The sequence below is a fragment of the Narcine bancroftii genome, chromosome 4 (assembly GCF_036971445.1).
Source record: "Narcine bancroftii isolate sNarBan1 chromosome 4, sNarBan1.hap1, whole genome shotgun sequence".
Lineage (NCBI taxonomy): Eukaryota > Metazoa > Chordata > Chondrichthyes > Torpediniformes > Narcinidae > Narcine > Narcine bancroftii.
Window position 1 is genome coordinate 251,885,707 of NC_091472.1, and position 27,525 is coordinate 251,913,231.

The 27,525-nt window shown below is 41.7% G+C and overlaps 1 protein-coding gene across 9 annotated transcripts in view; it reads right to left on the bottom strand.

Moving 5' to 3' along the window:
* Nucleotides 1–27,525, bottom strand: part of gulp1b (GULP PTB domain containing engulfment adaptor 1b) — a 355,986-nt gene that overhangs the window by 307,946 nt on the left and 20,515 nt on the right. The window contains exon 2 of one of the 9 annotated variants that reach the window (XM_069934736.1): nucleotides 1,151–1,173. The exons of the other annotated variants lie outside the window; for them this stretch is intronic. The gene's annotated coding sequence lies outside the window, so the exon portion shown is untranslated. The remainder of the gene's footprint in view (nucleotides 1–1,150; nucleotides 1,174–27,525) is intronic. 9 annotated transcript variants of the gene reach the window in all.

Below are 27,525 nucleotides of genomic sequence, written 5' to 3' on the forward strand. Positions count from 1 at the left end.
AAACATCAATAACTTACGAAGAAACTGGAAATCTGTTTCTTCTCAAACTTTAATTGCAATGAGTCTCCAAGATTTAAAAAATTAGACAGGTTTGCCAATCGGCTCATAATGTTCCAAATATATTATTTTAATCAAATAATATTAAGCTAGAACGTTCAGGATAAAACCATTGGAGTGACTCAATATTATGTTTAAATGTTCGTAATCTGGAATTGTCCACAAGTTCTTGAAATTCTTTTGAATCCTAACTGCTGTGACAGGGACTTTTAAAATTAAAAAGCAATACAGCACAGTAACATGTCCTTCCAGACCACTAACCCCTGCTGACCAAATACACTCAATTAACCTACCAACCCTGTACGTCTTTGAAACATGGGGGGAACCCGGAGCACCCATGGTCAACACACGCAGTCATGGGCAGAACATATCCAAGCCCGGGTTGTCAGATAACAGCACTGACTATTCTGCTTACTGGGCTTCCCCCGTAAAACTGTAATATGTTAGAAACATTCAAGAGTTCAACCAAACCGAAACATGATCTCTTTATCCACAGATGTTGCCTGCCCATTTTCTGTTTTGGATGTCCAGAATCTGTGGTTCATTTTTGTTTTCATTGCAAGTGATGATTATGGAATATCAACTTTGCTTCTCAGTGATGTCATCCACCTGCTGAGTATTTCCATCATCTTTTACTGACGTAAGAACAAAAAGAATGCTGTTGGTGGAGCATAATTTTACAGTCTGCCACTATGGCCTCTTTGAAGAAAGCTGGAATGATTTTGCTTCACAAAATGGTTGGCAGAGCATCATGTTTTAGCACTCATCTGATTTTGGTCTACAAGAAAGCCAAATTCCAATAAAACATCAATTCTTTTTGTCTTTTCTTAAATAGAAATGGAATAGCAATCATCTTTTTTTCCCCCCAATTCAATTTACAACAAAACAAATACCAAAGAATGTTTTTATTGCAAATCCCTTCATCATATTGCTTCCCAAGCTTAATGCACAGGAGAGATCTATTTTAACCAGCAAAGTTAGGAAAATTATGACAGGTACACTCTGGGAAAAGTGAAAAGTGCTTGCAATCAAAAAAATCAATAATGCAAAGAGTTGAAGAAATCTCCAAAGGATCAATAAATAATATACTTACTTTCAAGTCAGTCAAGCAGCTTTCTAGTGAATGAAAACATTGATTATTTAATGAAGAATTCTGAATGTGTGGAATGATGCTACTTTGGTATTCAATGTTGCTCAGTTTAACAGCATCAAAACCAGTTCCCCCTACAAACAAATGCATCTATGCCCAGTTTTAATAAATCAATTATTGCTTCGAACATGAACTGTGTATTTCTATTTGTTCCCACAATTGGCGTTGTTGGCAGGATACCCCATTGGATCACAACTGACAATGAGGGTCCTGGAAGGGTGAGTGTGTGTGAAATATTACCCTGTGACTTGTCAGCCACAAACGAGCCTGCAGCTGACGTGGACTTTTTACCCCCTCCATAAATCTTCGTCCACGAAGCCAAGCCAAAGATTGGGGAAAACCCCATACTCAACTGTAACTATAAGATGTGGAAAGAAAAGACCTTAGAGCATGAGGAGTTTGGTGCTGGGTGTTTGGGTAACTGGCAGACAAGGTTCAGGTAGTTACAGGTTGCAAATGAATGGGGAAATTGATCAACAACTAACCAACTTAATTTTGAGACACAGGCAAGCCAGAATTGCAGACACAGTAATGTAGGGCCATGGCATGAACAAGGAAGCAGTGTGAGAACTAGAAGGGTAGTAACACAACACAAGTACAAATTCATACAAAAAATAAGAAAGGGTTATAATTCAGATAGAACAATCCCTGAGCAAATTGCTTGGAAGAATCAAGAGAAGGGCATATATACAAAGGCTGTTGTAGTAGTGACAGCATTATTGCTCAGTTATCACAATTAATGATGACTAATAAGCTCAGAACCCCTCAACTTTGGGGAAGATTGTCAGTAGTGCATGCCCAAGCACATCCCCAGGAAGTAACATTGATTGGAATGATTTATCTAATGCAGCTGACTTGTAATGAAGATTTACTACCACCCCACCCTTTAACAAGGCAGCAGTACATGCCTCAGAATTAGCACCCCTCTGCTTATTCAGAAGACCATAAAGGAACAACGTCAGGGAGGAAGAGCCTTTTACAGCATCAGAGAAACAAATGAATTAACTGCGAAATGATGATTATTATCATTTTTGGCAAAAGGTTGAAGAACTAAGGGAGGCTCATCATTTGACTCATGGTGATATACATATCCTTTCACAGGTTAAAATAGCCAGGCAAGTCTAGTTTGTGTTGCCTGGCCACATCAAAATTTATAGACAAATAAGCATCCTATTTTGTAATAAGCCTTTATCTTGACAGCAACTAGTTTTTTTTTTGCAACTCCCGTTCTGCAATGAAACAACAAAACTAAGTTAGTTTCTGAAATTGTGTTCATTGAATACAAAATCTGTACCAAAAACATGCTCAGGTCAGCTTTCACTCGTCTCCTGATGCACATTAATTTTAATAAATTGCCCAGTTTCAAACATCAACTCCACGTAGTATTTCTGTTTGCTCCACAATTGTCTTTACAATAAATGAGGGGTCAAATGTTGAAGGATGAAGAACTAAGGGAGGCTCATCATTTGACTCATGGTGATATATATATCCTTTCACAGGCTAAAATAGCCAGGCAAGTCTAGTTTGTGTTACCTGGCCACATCCAAATTTATAGACAAATAAGCATCCTATTCTGTAATAAGCCTTTATCTTGCCAGCAACTAGTTTTTTTTTTGCAACTCCCGTTCTGCAATGAAACAACTAAGTTAGTTTCTGTAATTGTGTTCATTGAATACAAAATCTGTACCAAAAAACATGCTCAGATCAGCTTTCACTCGTCTCCTGATGCACATTAATTTTAATAAATTGCCCAGTTTCAAACATCAACTCCACGTAGTATTTCTGTTTGCTCTTTTCAATAAATGAGGGGTCAAAAGTTCAATTTACACTTTATTTAAAATCATCTTTATTCAAAATAACTTCAACTACCTCATCTGTTCCCACTCCACCAAACGCAACCCTCACTCTTGTTCACCATCCAGGGGCACTAACCTCTACAATCATAAATATCTTTGAGCGAATGGTAACAAAACACATCAAATCACACCTTCCAGTGACACTGGACCCCTTCAATTTGTCTACTGGCCAAACTAGTCCACATATGATGTTATGTCCTGACCCACCGAGACAACCATGCCTCATACACCAGGTTGTTAAGCTCGGAGTTCAACACATCTTATCTCAGAGACCTTGCTGGAGCTCAATACCACTCTCTGCAACTGGATTCGAGACTTCTTGATGGAAGCCCACTCAGTTCAGTTGAGAGCAAAATCCCAAGTCCCATCACTCTGAGAAACGTGCACCTCAGGGCTGCATGCTCCATGCATCCTGAAATATTTATATTTGTTTTTATTTTTAATTAAATCTATTATATATGTGATTATTATATGCTGTATATGTGCACAAAGGACTGGAGAAATGCTGTTTTGCCCATTTGTTTATGGGCAGTCAGATGATAATAACTTTGAATTTAATTGGTACAGATGAAGATAATTAAAGCCAGTTTCAATTACATAATTTAAATAACAAGCTAACAAGTTGTGTTTTTTTGATTGATCAATCACCTTATCTAATTCTATCCAACTGCTGCAGTGGTATTTATGATAACTTATTAACAGTTTAAGAAACAGATCAAAAGCTCTGGTTACAATGAGAAGCCTCCTCTCTTTCAGACCAGAGTTTAAACAAACCAAGGATGAAAGGAGGTCATTTGCTTTATCTTTTCAGAATTATGTACACTGCTTATTGTGTGCCAACAAAAATAAAAGACACTGCACCATTCAAGTAGGCCCCACAGAATCCCACACTGTCTGAAATGGAGGAAAAAGAATATCCCAAAGCACTTCACAGACAAATGTATTGCCATATTTTTGATCCCTCAAGCAAATTTCTCCATTCAGAGAGCTATTTCCTTCCCCGTCACTTCTCAGTTTTCTCTTTTACCCTCCAACCAAATATCCATCTGTAACTCTTACCTGACAGCCTGTATTCCTCCCCCTTTCTTCTCCTCCTCCCCCCACCCTTTTAATTTCAGGCTCCTGCCTGTGTTTTGTTCATACCGCGGCAATTTTTTTTTTTAATTATAAATTTTGACATACTGCACAGTAACAGATCATTTCTGCCAACAAGTCTGTGCCACCCAATTTACATCTCATTAACCTACACCCCCAGCATGTTTTGAACGGTGAGAGGAAATCGAATTCCAGGAGAAAGCACATGCAGACACAAGGAGACTGTACAGACAATGTGAGATTCAAACCCTGGTATGGCCCTGATCACTGACATTGTGCTAATCACTAAGCCAAACATGCCACGCAAAGTGGAATCACGCCTGAAACATGAGTTACCCTTTACTTTCTATAGATGATGTGTGACCAACTGAGTTTCTCCAGCATTTCTAATGTATTGCACAACAATTCCAGTGTCTGAAGACTTTCCTGTTTAACTGTTTTGGTTATATGCTTTTCAGAGAGAAACCTTAACAATGGTTGTCATGCTGTATAACTTTGAAAGCAGCCTCTAAAAGTGAGATAAATGGGTTATATTGTCCTCATTTGCTATTCTTTCTTTAACTAAAAGGCAGTGCTTGTCACACTCCTGCTGAGGCATGTCCTGCTGTTTCTAAGCTACCCAAGCCTGCAATATAATTATTGTTCATTTTGGCATGACCAGTGTGATGCTTACAACTGCTGTAGTCCTACTAGATTCAAATATATTTACATGCACTGGTAGTGAGTGAATAAAATCTAAGTCATCTGAATAAACTTTCCAGTTCGAAAGCAAATCCTCTCTCAAACAAAATCCAAGAGCAGCCTTGATCCTCAAGGATCCATACCATCCAGGCCATGCCCTCTTCACACTGCTACCGTCAGGGAGGAGGTAGATAAGCCTGCAGATGAGCACCCAACTGTACAAAAAAAAACTTCACCTCTGCCATCAGATTTCTGAATGGACAGTATTCATTACTTTGCTCTCTCTTTTTGCATCAATTTATTTATTTATTTTTTTTAATGTAATATTTTCACCTGTAATGCTGCTTAAAACAAAATTGTGACATGTTCATGACAATAAATTCTGATTCTGTATATGCCTTGGTTAGTGAATATTTCAAGGTCCAAGATGTTGAGCCAAGATGTTCTTACCTCTTCCACATGAGACAGAATGTTAGTGTTATTTTGTCTTTCCTCACACCATCTTTATCACAGGCACTGTGGCTGAATTCGCACCAGATTATCTCTGTTAAGAGATTACATCTTAGCTGGCGAGCAGTGGGAAACTTGCATTTCCTTTTCTCTTCCTTCATCGGCTTATTCTCATTTTAGGCTTCAGCAATGTAATAGCTGTTCTGTTAGCAGTCTTGTTCTAGTTCAAATCACACTTTATATCAGGTTAGAAATTAATCCCAGCACAGACACATAGTGCCAAGAAACTAAGGTTTGCACTTCTCCATCCTGAGACTCTCAGAGGAGGTCTGTATTTGAAGCATTTTTTTCCACTTATGCATTTAAATTATCAATCATGTGATGACATTATCTGAATGAATTTTGCAAATTCATTTGAAGCCAATTGTATGCCTATTACAACTTAGTCTGGAATACTGGACTGTCATGCTGGACCTCCCACCTGTGAATAACAGCTGAACACTATGTGGAATAATTTCCTGCAATTTGAGTAAACAACCCCTTAGCACCAGGTAGTTTTGGGGTATTATTCGCAGCCATCTTTGCTCAAGGTTTATCCTATACAGCGTGGACAACAAGGGCTTGTTTTGTTACATTGCCTCTGTGGATCAAGTTTTAAAAAGGTCTTCCACTTCCAAGTTGATTCCTAGCCAGTACTATAATAGTATATCCAAGTGCTCCTCAAACAGACATTCTCTCCCAGATGTAATGAGTGTATGCACACTCTTTTCATATTTTACCTAAAATTCTGAAAACTGAAGGTTTAAACTCGTTTGGCAGGGGGGTATGGAACAGAGTGTGAGAGCAGTGTCAAGGGAGCATGGCCACCTAGATAAAAATAAAAACGATAACAAAGGTAGGATGGAGATTAAGGTAGAAGGTAGAAAAGAGAATGTATGTGAGGGTCATTCTCTGAAATGCATACATTTTAATGCAAGAAGCATAGTGAACAAGGTAGATGAGCTTAGAGCATGGACAGATACTTGGGGTCACGATATTGTGGCAATTAGTGAGGCCTGGCTACAAGAGGGGCAAGACTGGCAACTTAACGTTCCAGGATACATTTGTTTTAGATGTGATAGATCAGGGGGTAAAAAAAAGGGGGAGGAGTTGCTCTGCTTGTTAAGGAGGACATTACTGCCGTGAGGTGGCAAGATGGTCTGGAGGGATCGTCCAGTGAGGCTGTTTGGGTGGAATTGAGGGGTGAAGGAGACATGAGGGTGCTAATAGGGGTGTATTACAGACCACCAAATGGGTCAAGAAAACTAGAGGAACAAATGTGTAGAGAGATAACGTATATGTGTGAGAATCATAAGGTAATGATCATGGGAGATTTTAACTTCCCTCACATTGATTGGGATACCCATACAGTTAGAGGGCTGGATGGGCTAGAGTTCGTTAAATGTGTTCAAGATTGTTTTCTGAATCAATTAGTAGAAGAACCGACTCAGGTCAGTATAATACTGGATCTCCTGTTAGGGAACGAGCTAGGTCAAGTATCAAACATTAATGTTGGAGATGCAATTGGGTCTAGTGATCATAATTTTGTTAGTTTTAAGGTAGTTTTAGTGAAAAGCAAGGAGGGGCCTAAAGTTGAGGTTCTGGATTGGAGAAGAGCAAATTTCGAAGGAATAAGAAGGGATTTGGGGAGTATTGAGTGGGACAGGATATTTTCAGGTGAGGATGTAAATGAAAAATGGAGGATATTCAAAAAAGAAATTTTGAGAGTACAGAGTAGTTGTCCCAGTGAGGATCAAAGGAGGCTTGGTTTTCGAGGAATATTGGAAATTTGGTTCGGAGAAAAAGGGAGGTGTACAAGAGGTATAAAGACCAGGGAGCTGAGAAGTTGAAGGAGGACTACAAGGAGTGTAGAAGGAATCTTAAGAAAGAAATTAGAAAGGCCAAAAATAGACACGAAGAGGCTTTGGCAGACAGAGTAAAAATAAATTCAAAGGGTTTCTATAAGTACATTAAAACTAAAAGTTTAGTGAGGGATAAAATTTGACCCCTTGTAGACAGTGAGGGTAGGCTGAGTGAGAAGTCAGAGGAAATGGAGGAAATTTTGAATGATTTCTTTGCCTCGGTATTCACTAGGGAAAATAATATTGAAGCAGTTGAGGTAAAGAAAAATAGTGGGGAGGTAATGAAGCATAAGGATAACCGAGGAGGTAGTGATGGCTGTGTTGAAAAAGATAAAGGTGGATAAATCTCCGGGACCGGACAAAATATTCCCAAGGACACTCAGGGAGGCTAGTGGACAGATAGTTGGGCCATTAACAGAGATATTTAGGATGTCACTGGCCACGGGGGTAGTGCCAAAGGATTGGAGTGTGGCACATGTGGTTCCACTGTTTAAGGGTCTAAATGTAAACCTGGGAATTATAGGCCCGTGAGTCTGACGTCTGTGGTGGGCAAGTTGATGGAAAGTGTTCTGAGAGATGGTATTTACAAATATTTGGAGGTACAGGGATTGCTAGGGAGTAATCAGCATGGTTTTGTCAGGGGTAAATCATGCTTGACAAACCTGATTGAGTTTTTCAAAGGGGTTACAAAAAAGGTTGATGAAGGGAAATCTGTGGATGTTGTCTATTTAGACTTTAGTAAAGCTTTTGACAAAGTTCCCCACAGGAGGTTAGGAAAAAAGGTGGAGGCATTAGGTATAAATGAGGAGGTAAGTGAAATGGATTCAGCAATGGTTGGATGGGAGGTGTCAGAGAGTAGTGGTAGAAAATTGTTTGTCCAATTGGAGGCTGGTGACTAGTGGAGTTCCTCAGGGATCGGTCCTCAGTCCATTATTGTTTGTTTTATATATATATATATATATATATATATATTCACTGGAGCGCTTTCATCCCTAACGTCGAAGTACTCGAGATGGCAGAGGTCGACAGCATCGAGTCCACGCTGCTGAAGATCCAGCTGCGCTGGGTGGGTCACGTCTCCAGAATGGAAGACCATCGCCTTCCCAAGATCGTGTTATATGGCGAGCTCTCCACTGGCCACCGTGACAGAGGTGCACCAAAGAAAAGGTACAAGGATTACCTAAAGAAATCTCTTGGTGCCTGCCACATTGACCACCGCCAGTGGGCTGATATCGCCTCAAACCGTGCATCTTGGCGCCTCACAGTTCGGCAGGCAGCAACCTCCTTTGAAGAAGACCGCAGAGCCCACCTCACTGACAAAAGGCAAAGGAGGAAAAACCCAACACCCAACCCCAACCAACCAATTTTGCCCTGCAACCGCTGCAACCGTGTCTGCCTGTTCCGCATCGGACTTGTCAGCCACAAACGAGCCTGCAGCTGACGTGGACATTTACCCCCTCCATAAATCTTCATCTGCAAAGCCAAGCCAAAGAAGAAAGAAAAGAAGAATGATCTGGAAGTAGGGGTGGAGAATTGGATAAGCAAGTTTGCGGATGATACAAAGATTGGTGGTGTTGTGGACAGTGAGGAAGATTACCGTAGCTTAAAAGGTGATTTAGGAAGGCTGGAGGTGTGGGCTGAGAAATGGCTGATGGAATTTAATACAGATAAGCGTGAGGTGTTACATTTTGGAAAGGCAAATCTAAATAGGTCATGTGCATTAAATGGTAGGCTATTGAGATGTGCAGAGCAACAAAGGGATTTAGGAGTTGTGGTAAATAGTACCCTCAAGGCTGATACTCAGGTAGATGGTGTGGTGAAGAAGTCATTTGGAATGTTGGCCTTCATAAATCGGAGTATTGAATTCAAGAGTAGGGAGGTTGTGATGAAATTGTACAAGGCATTGGTGAGGCCAAGTTTGGAATACTGTGTACAGTTTTGGTCACCAAATTATAAGAAAGATATAAACAAAAGAGAGAGTGCAGAGAAGGTTCACGAGAATGTTGACAGGATTTCAAGGTTTGAATTACAGGGAAAGGTTGTGCAGACTGGGGCTTTTTTCTCTGGAGCGTAGAAGATTGAGAGGGGACTTGATAGAGGTGTTTAATATTTTAAAAGGGACAGACAGAGTAAACGTGGATAGGCTTTTTCAATTAAGAGTGGGGGAGATTCAAACTAGAGGGCGTGGTTTAAGATTGAAGGCGGAAAATTATAAGGGGAACATGAGGGGAAATTTCTTTACACAAAGGGTGGTAGGGATGTGGAATGAGCTTCCGGCAGACGTGGTTGAGGCGGGATCATTGGTTACATTTAAGGAAATACTGGATCGTTACATGGAGAGGAGAGGACTGGAGGGGTATGGACCGGGTGCTGGTCAGTGGGACTAGGAGGGTGGGGATTTGTTACGGCATGGACTAGTAGGGCCGAACTGGCCTGTTCTGTGCTGTAAGTGGTTATATGGTTATATGTGAAGCCTCTGAAAACCAAATGTTTTTTTCTATGGATATCATCTGCACACCAAAGCTCGCATTTGGCAGCAAAAATGATCTGATGTAACCTACCCCCATCCAGAACTATGTCTCAGTGCTCCTACCAATCAGACATGCCTCTGATGCTCAGAGATTTTGAAGACTATGAAAATGTCAAAAAGATATGGAGTCCCCTCTGGGTACAGAGAGAAGCAGAAAATATAGAATCTGTCATTATCAACAGCGCAGAAAGTAGAGTTATCGCAGAAGCTTGATTGTAGTGTATCAATGCAGAGTCTAACTGATGATGGTGTGGGAATGATCACCATATATGACTTAATGAAGCAGAAAGATAAGTTGTTGAAGTTTTACAGTGACAGTGATAACCAGAAACTAATGAAAACTAGGAAAATATTGCATAGGGCAGATCTTGACTGTGTGCTGATTGAGTGGGTTTGACAATGAAGAATTGAACGTACACACATCAGACTGGTTTGATTGTACTGAAACCTGTTAATGTAACAGATGAGACTGGAAGAAGTCTTTAAAAAGACTCCAACCTGAAGACAATGGTCACCATATTTTCAAGTGTTTATCTTAGTTTGAGATAGTTAATGTTTTAAGTTTTACAGCATGTTTTATTTAAAGTACCCTAATGATTTTATGACCATCACACTTCATTTAACCTCCCCCCCCCTGTGCAGCCACAGCCCCCACTCCCCATCCAGTGGAACCACCACCTCCCCCACCCTATTCAGAGACCCTTCTAGTTGGAGTGTGTGTTTTGTGCGTATCTGAAATCAGTGGAATTATTTAATGTCCCACCGTTACTGGTATCCGAAACATTCCAAATCCCCAAAAAAAGTGTGGTCCCAAGGGTGTCGGATATTGTTATTTCACCTATGAAAAGCAAATACTTGTGCATTTTCTGGAGCTCATCCTAAATCTCCAGATAATGGAGAAAAACAGTGCTGGCCTTTATTTCCCCGTAATTTCAAAACATCCCAATTTTCCCTCAATTATTGTCTGTTTTACTATCCAGTAGTCAGTTCCTTGACTGATCAACTCAGAACAAGTGTACAGATACAGAATTAGACCTTCTTTTAGGAGGATCCCACACAATTGTTTAACTACAATATACATCTTACATTCTTGATGGGTCGACAGTCCTGTATATGTGTATGCACAGATTCCTTCATTGTAATACAGGTAAAAACAAAAATGCTGGAGGGATTCAGCAGATCTTAAAACATCCAGAGGTAAAAATACAGTTACCCTCCATAATGTTTGGGACACAACACTTTGTTCCTTTACGGCTCCATATATATTGCTCTTGGATCACTAATTCAGGTTAATCTTGGTCTCATCTGTCCACAAGACAGTTTTACAGAATTCTGGTGGCTCTTTTAAATACTTATTGGCAAATTGTAATATGGTATCCTTTCAGTGGCTAACTAGTGATTTGCATCTTGCAGTGCAGCCCCTACATTTCTCTTCATGAAGTCTTCTGCTGACAGTAGTCATTACCACATCCACACCTGCCTCCTGAAGAGTGTTTCAGACCTGTTGGACATGTATTTGGGGATTTTTTTTTCTTCATTATGAAGAGCATTCTCCGTCATCAGGCAGTGGAGCCCTTGCTTGAAATACCAGTCCCTCTGAGATTACTGAGCTCACCAGTACACTCTTTCCACTTGATGATGCTCCAAACTGTTGATTTTAGCAATCCTGAGGATTGGGTGGTCTCTTACTGTTTTATTCTGGTTTTTCAGCCTCATAATGGCCTCTTTGCCTTTCATTAGCACAACTGAAAAATGGCAATGGCAGCCTCCAAAGATGATCAAAAGCTTAGAATTAAGCCAAGATCTCTTATAACAGCACCAATTAAGAAATTAAACATGTCTACATACTCAAACACCTGTGAAGCCAAATGGGTCAAAACGTCTGGTGTTCTGAAATGAGGGGACACTGTATAAAAAGTGCTATAATTCCTACATGGTCAAACCAAAATGCGTGCAACAAACCTAGAATAAAATGTGGAATGAGTGCTTCAATTGCATGCGAATTGTTTAATTGCAAATTTAAAACTGTGGAGCACAGGGGCAAATAAATGGAAAAAAAGTGCCTTTGTCCAAACATTATGAAGGGCACTGAAAATAACGATTTTTTAAAAATTGACTTTAATCGCTATACTGTATTTCCAAAAGGAAAACTATAGTCATATCCACACACTTCACACTTCAATCACTGTGCATTACTACATTGATGTCGCCTCCCCTCTGTCATTTGAGGGGTTTCTCCTGGTTCATCCAGTAATGTCTTTTGTGTTGGCTGCAGCAGACCTTAGTGCATCCCTCAACAAGTACTGTACTCCTGCACCTAGAATGTGCCAGTCAGCAGCATTTCTGCACCAAAATCTCCGTAAACTGAAAGGCTGATGTGTTTTGGCAGAACAAAAGTCCAGCAGTTCTGCATGCCTGACTACGTCCCTGGGAACACCTTGTAAATTCTAAAACCCGCTGTCACATTGCTGCTGGGGATCAACCGTGACGAGAATCCTTGCATTCTTTTCCACACACTTAGCAAATTTGTATGCTGCAGAGAGTCAGGCATCGGTCTCCACTCCACCACAGTCACCTCAGAGACAACGCCTGTTGTGAGTGATCCTATACTTGTACAGGAAGGATAGGACTGGGAGGGATCATCTCAGAGTTGTGTCAATGAAACTCAAAGAAGCCATTATGAGGCTGAACAAACAAGAATAAAACAGTAAGAGACATCACCCAAACCTGAAGATCATCAAAGTCAACTGTTTGGAATATTACCAAGAAGAAATAGCATATTAGTGAGCTCAGTAATCACAAAGGGACTGGTACTCCAAGGAAGACCTCCACTGCTAGTGACAAGAATTTTCATCAATGAAGAAAAATCCCCAAACACCTAGCCAACAGATCAGAAACACTCTTCAGAAGACAGGTGTGGATGTGTCAATGACTGTGGTTCACAGAAAATTTCATGAACAAATATATAGAGGGTACAATGCAAGATGCAAACCATGGCAAAGGTGGTATGCTTTGGATCTTGGGCAGTTCCTTTACACCTCCACACTTTGCTCATCCCATCACTCTGATATAGGTTAATCTTGATCTCATCTGTCCACAAGACCTTTCTTTTTCCAGTATTTTGCAGAGGGGAAGCTATGTTTGAAGAAGAAGAACATGGCAGATGATCTCACATGGAAGACCTTAGCCTGGGAGCAGATGCAACAGTGAAATTACGGGAAAGGAATGGAATCTTTACAAGGGATAGGGTGTGAAGAGGTGTAGTTGAGGTAGCTGTGGGTTTGTAGAAAACATCTGTTGAGAGCTTATCTTCAGAGATCAAGAAAGGGGAGAGTATTGCTAGAGATGGACCTAGTGAATTTGAAGTGGAGGTGGAAGTTGGCGGCAAAGTGGATAAAGTCAATGAGCTCATAATGGGTGCATGTGGCAGCACCAAAGTAGTCATCAATAAAGCAGAGGAAAAGTTGAGGAGCCTCGCTCCATATAGCTATCAAAAAGGAAAGCACAGCCAGGGCCTCTGTGGGTACCCATTTGACTTGGAAAAAGTGGAATGAAGTTAAAGGAGAACTTATTGAGGGCGAGAGCAAGTTCGGGAAGCCGGAGGTGGTTGGTGGTGGAGAGGGACTGGTTGATTCTGTTGTTGAGAAAGAAACAAAGGGCTTTGAGGCCTTCAGTATGGGGTATGAAGGTGCTTAGAGATTGGATGTTCTCCACCAATCTTTATGTTCCGGAGTCTGCCTGCTTTTTGTTCATATCTTGAAGAAGGGCTCAGGCCTGAAACAATGGTTGCATGTCAAGTGCAAGATTATTTTTTAAATCATTTGTACAAGTACAGCCTGACAAAACAGCATTCTATGCAACACACTTGAAACACATACCTACAGACAAAATGATACATGTACACAAAATAAATAAATATTATTGTTAAATAAATAGGTGAGTTAGCGAGAGTTTTATATGAGCAGTTTCAGTAGTTCAGCAATCTCAGTGCCAATGAGAAAAGGCCATTTCTCAGCCTGGTAGTTCTGGCTCTGTTCTGGCACCTGCATCTGTTTCCCGACAAGAACAGCTGAAAGATGCAGCATGTAGAGTGGTAGGAGTCCTCACAGATTTTGAAAACCCTCTTTGGAAAATAATCCTGGTAAAGCCCATCATTGGGGGTTGAATGGTGGGGGTAGTTGCGGATGGAGATCCTCTCTGTTGCTCTAGTGATCCTATTGATTGACTGTTGATCTGAAGCTTTACAGCAACCACACCACATTGTGAGGTAGCAGGCTAGGATGTTCTTGATAGGGCTCCTGTCGAAAGCTGATGAGATGGCAGCCAGTAGCCACTCTGACAAGTGAGATGTTTTGTGTCCAGGATAGGTCATTTCTAAGTGGATCCAGAGGAACTTGGTGCTCTCTACCTTTTCCATTGTAGTGGAGGGTGGTCGACGCTGGTTATTCTGATCCCCACATCCATCTCCTTTGTCTTGTTCATGTTGAAATTCAGCTTGTTAGTCTCACTTAATCTGTACTGTGGCTCATCAATGTTGCTGATGAGGCCACTACTGTCCTGTAATCTGTGAACTTGAGCTGGATCTGATGTTGCAGTTGTGAGTTAGTAGCATGAACAAGAATGGGCTGAACACAGCCCTGAGGTACAATAGTGCTCAACTTGAAGGTGCTTGTCACCCTGCTGCCAACCCAAACTGTAGTCTTTCTGTTAGTAAATCCAGGATCCTGAGAGTCCCTGGGAGAACAGCTTCTGGCGTATGATTGTGTTAAACACAGAACTGAAGTTAATGAATATCAGCCTGGCATACGAGGCATCATGCTCCAGATGGGATAGGATGGAGTGGAGGGACAAGGCTATAGTATAATCAGTGGAATAGTTCATCCATAGGCAAATTGAAATGGGTCCAGTGTCTCTGGAAGGTGCGCTTTAATGTGTTCCATCACCAGATGCTCAAATCATTTCATAATGTCAGAGGTCAGTGACACTGAGCAGTAGTCACCGAGGCCTGTTACGAGGTGCTTTTAAGCTGCAGCACCAGGGTAGCCCTCCAGCTCCTTTAGCTGAGGGGGAATAGCCCCAGTAAATCGTGAACCCAGTGATTTAAGGGGGAATCCCGCCCCCTCGATGACATGGTAAGTGATGTGTCACACAAACTAGTCTCGCCTGTTTTCCCCCACCACCAGTCAGTCTCCCTCTCAATGTCAACCACACTCCCCCCACCCCCACAATAGCCAAACCCTCTCCCGCTGATCATGACACACCCCCGCAATATCGACCACTCCACTCCCCAATGTGGCCCCCTTCTATCCCCCTTGCGGCAGCAATCTCACCCCCCCCCATGCCCCACCCCCCCACCCTGGGCCCTGGCAGCAACCCCTCTCTCCCCTGATCACCACAGACACTTCAGCCAGGGTTTCCCTGTGAGCCAGTGTGCAAATGCTGACATCACAGGAGTAACCGGGTCGGCAATTTTGCTGTTCAAGCCACTGGTGGACATGTCCTGTGTAAGTCTAACTGGGTTCCCTCTGAGGTAGGACAGGGACCCAGTTGATTTTGGACAACATTGACTGGGTCAGACCCTTTCAAGCTGCCTTGTGAGTGGGGCGCTAGTGCAGTTAACCTCATTTTATAAGGCAGCTTGAAAGCACCTACTGTCATCTTCTTTAGTACCAGGATCTTTACTTCTGATGGGCACTGTGTGACTTGCTAAGTTACTGTATTGCTTGACTTTCCTGTTTCACTTCAATCACTGTAATTTCTTTGGATTGTGATCTTGAAACTCCACAACTACCTTTAGAGATTTAAGACTTGGTTGATACACATCTTCCATGTACTAATAAGAGTCTCTCAAGCCTACGTACTAAGAGATCCTCTCAAGTCTAAACATCTCAGCCACTGTTATGATCATATGACTTATGATTGTTAATTAAGAAAGCAGTACATTTTCACCAAGTTTTGATTTCTCCAGCTTCCCAATGCCTTCAAACATACATTCAAATTAATTCAACAGAGAATAAAACTTCAATTTGCATAAGCTGTACTCTCATCAGGTTTGTATCTACTTCTATCAACTTCCTGATGACCAAGGCTTACATAAATCAAATGAAGAAAACTTTCATTTGTGCTTTGCATTCTTTCAACTTCATTTTAAGTTTACATTTGCCTTAAAATTGTCTGGATGCATGCTGTTAGCACTCATTTTTCCAGTAAGCTTCCTTGCAAATTTCTTAGTTATACTATTACATTCTATACCAGTGTCAAACTGAATCTGTTCTTATTTCTTTTCATTTCAAAGTAATAAAAACATCTTTTGAGTGCTTGGCCTCCTATAATCTGTTCTTGTTTAATTCTCTTACCCCCACCCCCTCACTCCCAATCTTATTATACAATTTCCTCAGAAGTTTCAAAGAAAATTGGCTTTTCAGCTTACTATGCATTTGTCAATATTCCAAGAACAACAAGACAGCTGGAATGGCTTCAGCTTGACATTAATTTTTCCTCGCAGCAAAATAAAAAAATTCTTTTTAAATTTGTGCCATTTGTTCCTATAGCCAGTCTTTAGTTCTGTTTTCATTTAACAGAATTGTATTGACAACTATCTAACTTGGGCTTGAACAGCTCTGAGGTTCTACAGCAGGGGTGTCAAACTCAAATTCACGGAGGGCCAAAATTAAAAACTTGGACTAAGTCGAGGGCCGAACTAAATATTTATTGAAAATTTTCAACAACATCTGCATGTTTTCTCTTCTTTCAACATATGTAATGTTAAACTTTTTCTTATTAAAATAAATGTTTAATAATAGTTTTGGATAAACTCTTTCATTGTCATTGGCCCATTTCCTTTAGCGTCTGAAACCGTGCACATGATGAGTCAATGAGGGATAATTAAAGCAGTGGTCTTCAAACTTTTTCTTTCCACCCACAGACCTCCTTAAGCAATCCCTTACTAATCACAGAGCATCAATGGCACAGGGACGAGAGTGGAAAGAAAAAAGTTGAGAACTGTTGTATTGTGGTAACTCCACATCTGATTAGGTTAATTGTTAGGCAAGTGGTCAGAGAAGGGACCCCCCCCCACCCCAAGAAAGGCTTAAATCACAGGAACAAAACAAGCTTCCGTCTCACTGCTCCCAATCTTACACACAGTCCTGATGTGGAATGTGGGGTCGCAGCTCCACATTCACCCAAGTTCAGGTGCTGTCCGTGTGGAGTTTGTACGCTCTCCCCTTGTTTTGGACCAACAGGTCGGTCACCTGACGAAGGCACCCAAACCCCCCATTGAAACGCCGGCGTCCGGGGCGGTGGAGGAATTGGCTGAGAAGAGCGCGTTGCTCCCACCCCCCCTCCCATGGTTGGAGAGGGATTAAACTGCGATCTCACAGCGCCGGGCTCGTCTCCAACAAAAGGAGCGGGAGGCAGGGTCCGCCGCACACGGAGCGAGGGGGAAGGCATCGCCAACGAGACGTTCGGTCCGGCATCGCCGCTGAAGCGCAGACCCAGCGAGGATGGTCCCCAACTCCAGCCGCGTCTGTGTGTCCGGGAGCCGGACAGGCTGAGTGCGGTGCTCCGATCCCCGGGATTTGGGACACCTCCGGCGTCTTCATTTTCACCTTCAGTGTGCATGCGCTATACTGGCGCGGCAGCCAGCGGGCCAACTCTAATATATATTTAATATGATCTTGCGGGCCAAATATAATTCCCGCGGGCCAGAGTTTGACATGTGTGTTCTACAGGATCTTATATGCTATTTTGCCAAGATCTCTCTCAAACGATGTGCTCTCAATTCTGCACCTCATTCATTATACAATTTTGTCATATTCATCAACTCCGTCAGATTTCGAAACTTCAGTGTGAAGCTGACATGTTATGTTCAATATCAATGCGATTGAAACAGATCTCCATATGCCTGGCAACTCCTGAAAAAGTTGAATATGTCCAAGCAACGTATGGAGGGCTGCAGTGATTCTCAAAAGCTTTCAGGAACCCTTCCATCAACTTATTGGTGGGTCTAATATTTCATGAGAGCACTTTGTTTTAGTGGCCAAAAACAATATTTTCACATTTAATTTCTCCTTTTCATTGCCCAGTGTCAACACCAAGACCTTTCCTTCCTCCATCACTTCCATTCATCTCACAGGTTACTAGCCACAAAGTTCATCTGTTTACCTAGCTTTATATACTCCATTCTCCAACAAGGGAGTCATTGGTATTGTACTGAAAGGAAACAAACCAAGTGTGACACACTGGTCACTTAGCCATGCACCTACTGTATAATCAGTGGGGTTATACCTCCTTAATATTCAAGCATTCACCTACCAATAACAGTAATCTAAAATCTGTGTCTGAAGCATCACCACACATCATACAGCAAGCAAGCAGTGCCCCATTTCTTAACTGGTAAATCCCATTCAAAAGTGATGCAACATTTTTGAACAGGTTTCTGGCATGCTGTTTCCAGTAACTGTTCACAACGCATTCTGTAGGTTCTTGAATAGATGTACTTGCATTTGTTCTTCATTGTTGCAGGCACCTTCTTGGTGCTTAAAATGTTTGCATTATTATAGGATGGTGTAGAAGTCACCACATCCAAGAAATGATGTTTTGATATTTTCAAGATATAAATATGGATTAAAAAACTTAAATTTAGTAACAAATATTTCACTTCTTGTTTCAATGCATTTCATTAGGATATTTCTTTAAACATTTTTAATATTTTCAAGCTCCACCATTTTTCTCCAAGTTGAAATAAACAATTGTTTTTATTGCTATTTGTAAATCCAAGCAGCTGAATTCTTGCACATTATTACCCTCCACAGAAATTACAAATGGACTAACATTTTCTGCCCTCTAGTTAAATCATTCATCCTCAGTGACTCATTCGCTACATACTCAGGGTCAGAAGAATTTTTTTGCCTGCCAGTCGTTGAGCTGGTTTTTGATTGTGGCCCATGAAGGGTATTATCCCTTCCCTTTCCCTCTCCTACATTCAAAACCTGCTCAGCCAGGCTCAATTTCATAATCATTGATAGCTCTGCCGGGGGGGGGGGGGGGGGGGGGGGGTGGTGGGGGGGGGGGGTGGGGAAGAGAAAGTAAAAGTGTACTCAAAAATCCTCTGCTGATGGCACGTCAAATTGGGATTTGGGAGAAGGTGGGATGAGACAAGCCTAATTTTTTCATGATCTCCACCATTCTCCAGACAAATAAATGTGATACTGCTGGCCAGAAACGCTCCTGCAACACCTATTGGTGTCAGGGCACTATTAGCGCCATTAGAAAAAAAAATAGGAGATGAGCACAGTTAGCACCATACATTCAGAGACCCAAGCTCAAATCTGGTGCTGTAATGAGTTTATAAACACTACGCATGTCCATCCACACTCAAGTTAGTACATCAAATGGCTGCATGGGTCTATTTGGACAGCATGGACTCATGAACTCATGAAAGAATGCAAAGCATGGTGTTACTAACCCAATTTGTACTAAGGGCCCTCCAGTCATTGCTAAAGCACACCACTTGCCTCCAGAGAAGCTGCATTTAGGTAAGGAAGAGTTTGTAGTTGGGTTAGTAACACCATGCTTTGCTGTGGAGGCAGAAAATTGTAGAGTAGTAATCTCGGGGAAATCTTCCGACAGCTTGGAAAATTCATCTACTGGTTTACTTGATGTTGGCAGGGGTTTAGGCATCTGCCAGAGGAGTAGTCTGAAAAGTAGTTAATCTATTAGCTGATGAGGAATGAATGACCCCGAAGAAAATCTGCACCAAGCAAAGGATGGGATACTGCTGCTATAATAAATGGCCAAGTGTAGAGAAGATTCTTGAATTTGACATTCACTTTCCTGGTGCCAAAGGTCAGAATGTTAGAACTGTTAACTGCTCATAGTCGCAGGTCCGGGGTAGGATGGTGTGTGTCAAAACTGGTGGGTAGAAATACACTAAAGTTTGAACCTGTGTCCACCAGAAATTTTCATTGGGACAACTGGCCCCATTCATTCAACCCTCTTTAAACCTACCCAGCTCCTGTGAGGGAGATGCACGTTTGCTGGCAGACTTTCTGCAACCAAAGCAAAATTGGAAACCATGAGAGATGATGCAACATAGCTGAGAATGTTCAAGGTTTTTCTGATACACTGGAGTTTGCACTGGAGGTGACGAGCAGGTGTATACTATGCCTGCAAAGTGCCAGAGGAATCTCGCAGATGAAGATTTATGGAAGGGTATGTCCACGTCTGCTGCAGGCTCGTTAGTGACTGACAAGTCCGATGCAGGACAGGCAGGCACGGTTGCAGCGGTTGCAAGGGAAAATTGGTTGGTTGGGGTTGGGTGTTGGGTTTTTCCTCCTTTGTCTTTTGTCAGTGAGGTGGGCTCTGGGGTCTTCTTCAAACGAGGTGGCAGCCCGCTGAACTGTGAGTCGCCAAGATGCACGGTTGGAGGCGATATCAGCCCACTGGCGGTGGTCAATGTGGCAGGCACCAAGAGATTTCTTTAAGCAGTCCTTGTACCTCTTCTTTGGTGCACCTCTGTCACGGTGGCCAGTGGAGAGCTCGCCATAGAACACCATCTTGGGAAGGCGATGGTCCTCCATTCTGGAGACATGACCTACCCAGCGCAGTTGGGTCTTCAGCAGCGTGGATTTGATGCTTGCGGACTCTCTCAACTCGAGTACTTCGATGTTGGTGATGAAGTCACTCCAATGAATGTTGAGGATGAAGCGGAGACAGCACTGATGGAAGCGTTCTAGGAGCCATAGGTGATGCCGGTAGAGGACCCATGATTCGGAGCCAAACAGGAGTGTGGGTATGACAACGACTCTGTATACGCTGATCTTTGTGTGTTTCTTCAGGTGGTTGTTTTTCCAGACTCTTTTATATAGTCTTCCAAAGACGCTATTTGCCTTGGCGAGTCTGTTGTCTATCTTGTTGTCGATCCTTGCATCAGATGAAATGGTGCAGCCGAGGTAGGTAAACTGGTTGACCGTTTTGAGTTCTGTGTGCCCGATGGAGATGTGGGGGTGCTGGTAGTCATGGTGGGGAGCTGGCTGATGGAGGACCTCAGTTTTCTTCAGGCTGACTTCCAGGCTAGACATTTTGGCAGTTTCCGCAAAACAGGACATCATGCGCTGGAGAGCTGGCTCTGAATGGGCAACTAAAGTGGCATCGTCTACAAAGAGTAGTTCATCGACAAGTTGCTCTTGTCTCTTGGTGTGAGCTTTCAGGCACCTCAGATTGAAGAGGCTGCCATCCGTGCGGTACCGGATGTAAACAGCGTCTTCATTGTTGAGGTCTTTCATGGCTTGTTTCAGCATCATGCTGAAGAAGATACACAGGTTTCATCTATAGATCAAGGAATTGACTGCACAGCTTTGGCTGTGGCCCAAAAACATGACCATGAGACAAATTCTTATCAGACTGCAATCATGAACCTGCAATTGCAAGATGTCCAGTTTGGACCCACACCCAGTAGTTCCGGCATAACGTAAATGTTGAATATTCAACTCGAGGCATGGTCTCTCAAGTCCATCGATTAGATCGACCGTTCATATGGTTTTGGACAGGTTCATGTGGCAGTCTTTTAAAAAATTATACAAATGGCGAGGTCCTGCATTGCCTGCCAGAAAGCAATAGCTCAGTCGCATACTAAGGCATCACTGTAGTCCTTCCCAGCAGCTACTCGGCGTTTTGCTTATGTCCACGTGGACATAGTTGGTCCACTTCCTGTTTCAAGAGGATACAGTTATCTTTTTACAGTAATAGACGGGTTTTCGTGGTGGCCCGAGGCCATGCCTATGGTGGATACTTCTGCAGACACTTATGCTTAGGAGTTCCTCAGTGTCTTGTTTTGGTTTACTGGTGCATGTTACTTCAGATAGAGGGCCACAATTTACTTCTTCGACGTGGACAGCCTTGTCTCGGTTGCTCAGTACAACAATTCATAGTACAAATCCTCATCATCCCCAGGCCAATGGAATGGTAGAAAGATTTCATTGACATCTCAAGTCAGTCTTGATGGCTCAGTTAGATGGCCCCAACTGGGCTGATGAGCTGCACTGGGTATTTCTGGGCATTAGAACAACTCCAAAGGAGAACCTCCAATCTTCATCTGCTGAGCTTGTGTATGGTGCACTTTTGGTGGTTCCAGTAGAGTTCAGCCTTTACTATTCCAACTCCAGTGATGATCCTAAGGAACTGTTGTGCAGGTTAAGGGAGACCATAGGAAAATTGACCAATATTCCACCATCCTCATATGGAGAACACTCTTCATTTGTGCCTGAATTCCTCAAAAACTGCAAAATGTCTTCATCCAAAGGGGAACACTTGGTCAACCTTTACAGATGCCCTACGAAGGACCTCGTAGGATACTCAGACAAACTGGGTGACCTGTATTTTGGACATTGGAGGAAAGCCACCAATGTCTTTCACTAAAACTTAAACCTGATCATGTGGACAAGCCTTCCCAACTGCAGCAGCCAACAGTCCGTCGCAGAGGTTGACAACCTAAATGACAAACCTTTATGCCGGTTGTTTGGGGGGAGAGGGATGGATGGCGCCATGTAGCAGTGCTATGGTGGCACTACAACTCTCAGGAGGCATTGAACCACCCGTGATGATGTCAGTGCATGAGGACACCAGTGCGTCTCTGGCTTTTAAAGGTTACGTGGGTGAAATGCCTTGTGTGGTTATTTTGTTGTATCCTCTGTGATTCCAGTGGCCACAAGTTCATGTCAATATCCTCATGTCCTGCCAAGTGGAGGCCACTCATAAATTGGTGGAACAACACCATGTATTCCACAATATCAACCTCTGATTTCTGTTCACCCTTTCCCTCATTCCACCATCTGCTTGGCTTCATATCTTCAGCCCCAACTTTTCCTTCTATCAGAGCTATCTTTCTCTCTGCCATCTCCCCATGACCTCCTAGCACCTTCCCTCTCCCAGCTCTATGCACCCAAACTCCTGCGAGTTTGTGCTTTTCCCCTACACCTCCCCCCCACCTTCTTATGGAACTAGAAGGAACAAATGAATTCCTAAATCAATACCGCCACTCCCAATCAGTATTCACAAGAGAAATACATTTTGTAATTTGATAACTCTATGGAGGAGAATGTTAAATTCCTGTGAAAGTCTTGATAGATTAACGAGGTATGAATACTGTAGCAATTTAAAAGGTGGATAAATCCCCAGGGCTGGATAAGATTTAACCCAGGCTGCTTATGGGAGATTACAAAAGAAACTCTTGGGGCTCATGCTAGGACTTTTGCATCTTTGCTCACCACAGCTATAAAAAATGACTGAGAATGGCAAATGTGGCCACTTTTTCCATAGGTAGCAGGGTAAGGCCTTTCAATTAGACACCCAAACCCAACATCAGTACTATGGAAGTAATTGGAAAAAAAGTTTTTAGAGGAACAGAATTAATGGATACCTGAAATGGCAGGGGCTAATTGCAGAGAGTTTTACAAGACAGTGAATGAGTTGGTTGAATTTCTGAAAAGGTAATAAAATGCAATAGTAAATGTAGTTGATATGGAGCATAAAGATTGCACATAAGAATCTAGTCATAAAGGTTAGGATCCAAGGCAAGTTGGAAAATTTGATCAAATTTGGAAATGGAAAACATTGGGGGATACAAGCGGGTGATTGGATGGCTGTGACTAGTGGTGTTTCACAGGGATCATTGCTGGTTTTGGTTTGTGTTTTTTTTTTTATAAACTGTTTGTAATAGACACAAATTATTTGGATCTGGATGTAGATGGCATCATCAACAAGTTCAGAGAAGACACCAGGATCAGTGGAGTTGTTAACAAATGCAAGGTGAAATAATCTGAAAAGTGGTTATAAGGAGTTTAATCCTGATATAAATACAAGGTTATATATTTACAGAGTACTAATAAAGCTTGCATATACTCCAAGATTGGCAAGCTCCTAGGAAGCATATCCTAGGAGAATATCCACAGATCCTTGAAGGTGGCAGTAGAGCTCAAGAACATGGTTAAAACGGAATATGGGAAACTGGTGATGGCAAAACAGGAAAGCTATGCCTCAATTTTATAAACATTGTTCAGACAGAAGCTGGAATATTGGATACCATTCTGGTCACCAGACAAAAGGCAAAACATGATCAGGATGAAGAGGGTGTAGAGGAAACTCATCAGGATCTTGCCTGGGATGGAGGATTTCAATGAGGAGGACAAGAGTGGGCCAAGAGTCCCATTTCTACACTGCATGACTTTATGACCAACATTGGTCAATATTTTGTGGCTAATGCTGGGCTGAAAATAAAAAGTTTCCTCGTAACCAATTCTCTCAAAGAGTTCCTATTTGGATTACAAGTTGCAGTTGGTGTTCGAAAACAGTTTTCATTTCCCTGTGTCCCATTCCTTATCAGAGGTCTAAGTAACTGAAACTATTTGAGGTGGTCAAATAATCTTGCAGAACGCTTCTGGTCCAAAACACTGACAATTCCTTTTCTCTCATTGTCTGCTCAAAGTGTTGAGTTGCTCTAGCAGATTGATTGTTGTTAATGGCAAAATAATGATGGCACCAAATTTGTTATCTACTTATAAATATATGTACTTTAGTGGAAATCCAGGGAGAAGAAATAATGCACATAGACACTGAGCCCAACCAGCTAGAACAAGGGAAGAGTTTAGTGTTGAATTCAGTTTCCCATTTCATGTGTGACTTGCTACTGCAAATGAAACAAATGCTAGCTGACAAGTCCAAAACAATAAGTGGTTCGTGAAATGGGAATCTGCTTCAAGGAACAAAGAATAGTCGGTCACCAACTTGACACGGGACTTTATCCATCTTCTCTTGATTGGCAGCACATTCCATTCATAGTTGGAATCCAAACTACCAGCTGTTGCAAATGTCTGTAGAACTAATCCAAGGGAGCTAGAAGTAATAATGCTTACTTCCATTAATTTGATACAATTGGTAATGCAGTTCTCAAGGCACTCCAATGTGACTGTAGTATAAAGCAAATTTGAACAAGAATGTATTTTGTGAATACAGGCAATAACCCAAAATTCAATACCCAAAATACTATGCATTGTAAATTATTTAAATCTAACCAAATGAAACCAAACACTCGTAGAACAGCCAATGAATGAGGAAAAAAGGCAGCAATCTGTCTTTTTTTAAAAAACAGGTATACAGCTACTCTTGAAGAGAACATCCAGCTGCAGCACACTGACCAAGGTGATGTGCCCATTTGCTCTGCTTCTGATGGACATTTGGGGGAGGATGCGATAATGCCACCCAACATGAGAGCAAATGTGATGCACCTCTTGTGTACAAAATGTTTTAAAACTTCAATACATCTTGGATGCCCATCATTTACTTTATTGCTCCATCATTATAATGTTATTTCAAAGCACAACCGATTAACATCGCTATAGGCAGGTACTTCATTTTCCTAGATATGCCTCGACACAAATGAGATCTTCAAAATATTTATATTGGTATCCCAATCTAACAAAATAAATAGATAAATGGAATGGTATACGTCTGCTTAAATTACTCGCTTCACATTATAGTTTAAAATAGGTCAATAATATTAGAGGTAGAGATTCCATACCCCACCCCCACACCAAAGATGTTGCAATGATTTTATGAATATGCTTTACTCCCAAGTGCTATTCATTACTGCAAATTGCTCCAATATTACTGAAAAATTTTAAGCTACTTAAGCTTGATTATACAAAATTATTTTAATGAGAAACCCAAGCAGGTTCCTCTCATGAACTTATTGAAGAATATGTAATACAATCCAAAGGTTACAATTAGAAGCAGGAACAGACTGAAGGCTTTTAGTTGCATCAGGGCAGGGAATCCAATGAAAAGCAAAGTGACTGATTGAATTACTAACATGAGCAGCATATTCTCTGGCACCAGTAAACCACAAGTTCATTTCAATAAATCTCTTCTGAAGACTAGTTTTTTTTTCTCAAATCCACACTATAAATATCTCAAATCTTTTACCATCAAATTGCTCAACTGTAAAATAACTGCAAAATCTTCCGTACAATCAGTTAAATAGCTACCAATTAATATTTTCAGTGCTTTTCAACTATAAGATTTCCATTTCATTTTGGATTGTCGAGTGATTTGACGAAATACATTTATCCTACCTCTAGAAAAGAGCAAAGTTCACTTTTGAACATGACAGTTTTATCAGTTCACCAAAGTTATTGTGGTCTTCTTCCCAATTAAAAAAAATGCAACTAATTCAGCTGATTGTGCACATTTGCTGGATATGCGGGGCAGAGTTGCCTCATTAGGACTATTACAACTTTGTCGGGGGGAGGGGGAGAAAAATCAGCAAGTTATTTGAAGGAGACCCAGTGAACCACCGACACGTGCAACTAGTTTTTGAACAGAGACTGTTTTTTGACATCAACTCTTGGTCTGAAAATAGTGAGCAAAGTATTTCTGGATGGAAACAGGCCATTAAATCCTCCAGTGGACAGTCATCCACATTAGTTTCATCTTCCTCAATTTAGCCATCAGCATTCAAAGCCTAGATAATTCACGTCCACATCTGGACAATTCTTAAATGCTTTAAGTCACTCTCTCTGGAAAGCCATTTAAGATATTCACTGCTCTTTGGGTAATAAAGCTCTCCTCAATCTTCTTACCAATTACCTAAATCTATTTCCTCTCATTTTATTCATCTCTGATGAGGGGAAAGTATTCTTGCAGTCTACCATATCTACACCACTCTTAATTTTGCACACCTTGCTACTGGAATTAGTGATTTGATTGGGCCCAAATAAATATTATTATATGTAGCATATACCATCACTGAAGCACTTTTTTTTTCATGGTTACATGCACAGTATAATCCTTTAAGTACTCTTAAAACTCTTTCACATATTTTTCTAACCCACTGTTGGGTAAACAGAGGATTAGTGCAATGGTTCAACTTTAAATCATAAGTCCACAGTAGAAAAAGTTCCAAAAGCAGTACAAACAAATCCCCAATTTATCTATTTAACACATCATAAGAACACAAGAAATAAGAACACAAGTAATAAGAGCAGGAGTAGGCCATCCTGCCCATCGAGCCTGCTCCGCCATTCAACAAGATCGAGGCTGCTGGGCGTGGCCTGATGGTGAAGGAAGAAGAGGTGTAATTCCGTCTTCCCCCAGTTGGACTGATAAACACCCAAATTAAAATACTTAAAATGTCTGGAAAGTCTGCTCAGAAGTTGTCTGAATGTTAATAGACTACAATGGCTGCCAATACAAAGAAGTCAAAAGTACAGACTCAGAAGAAACTTCCATTTGAAAGTACGGAAGAAATTAGGCCTACTTACCAAGTGGAATCCACGGAATCGATTGGACAGCTACCCAAACAACGTGTACCAGCTCGGTTAAGTATTACCCCGGCGCCCTCACAAGATGGCGCTGGGCTTCCGATTTTTTTCATCTTACCAAGATCAGCACTGTGGGTCCCGGCGACGCAGAGGCCCGAGGCACGCACGGTGCGTCGAGAGTACGCGAATTATTAGACAAGGTTTGGGCCATTGGGGAATTCAGTCAGCAGCGCTCTGAAAATACAAGGTCTGGTTTTGCAGGTGTGCAGACCAGAAGTTACAACAGAATTAAAAGAACAACAGTTTAAACCCTTGTCTCAAACTGAACAGACAGAAGAAGAAATACTGGCTGCTGCTGAAGGGAAAGAAGGTAGGCCTCATGGTGAAACTAGCGATACTACTTTTGATGCTGTTTTACAATTTTGGAATGTATAGCTCATCAAATGGGTAACCTGTCAACACAAAGGCCTACTCAGATTGGTCATGG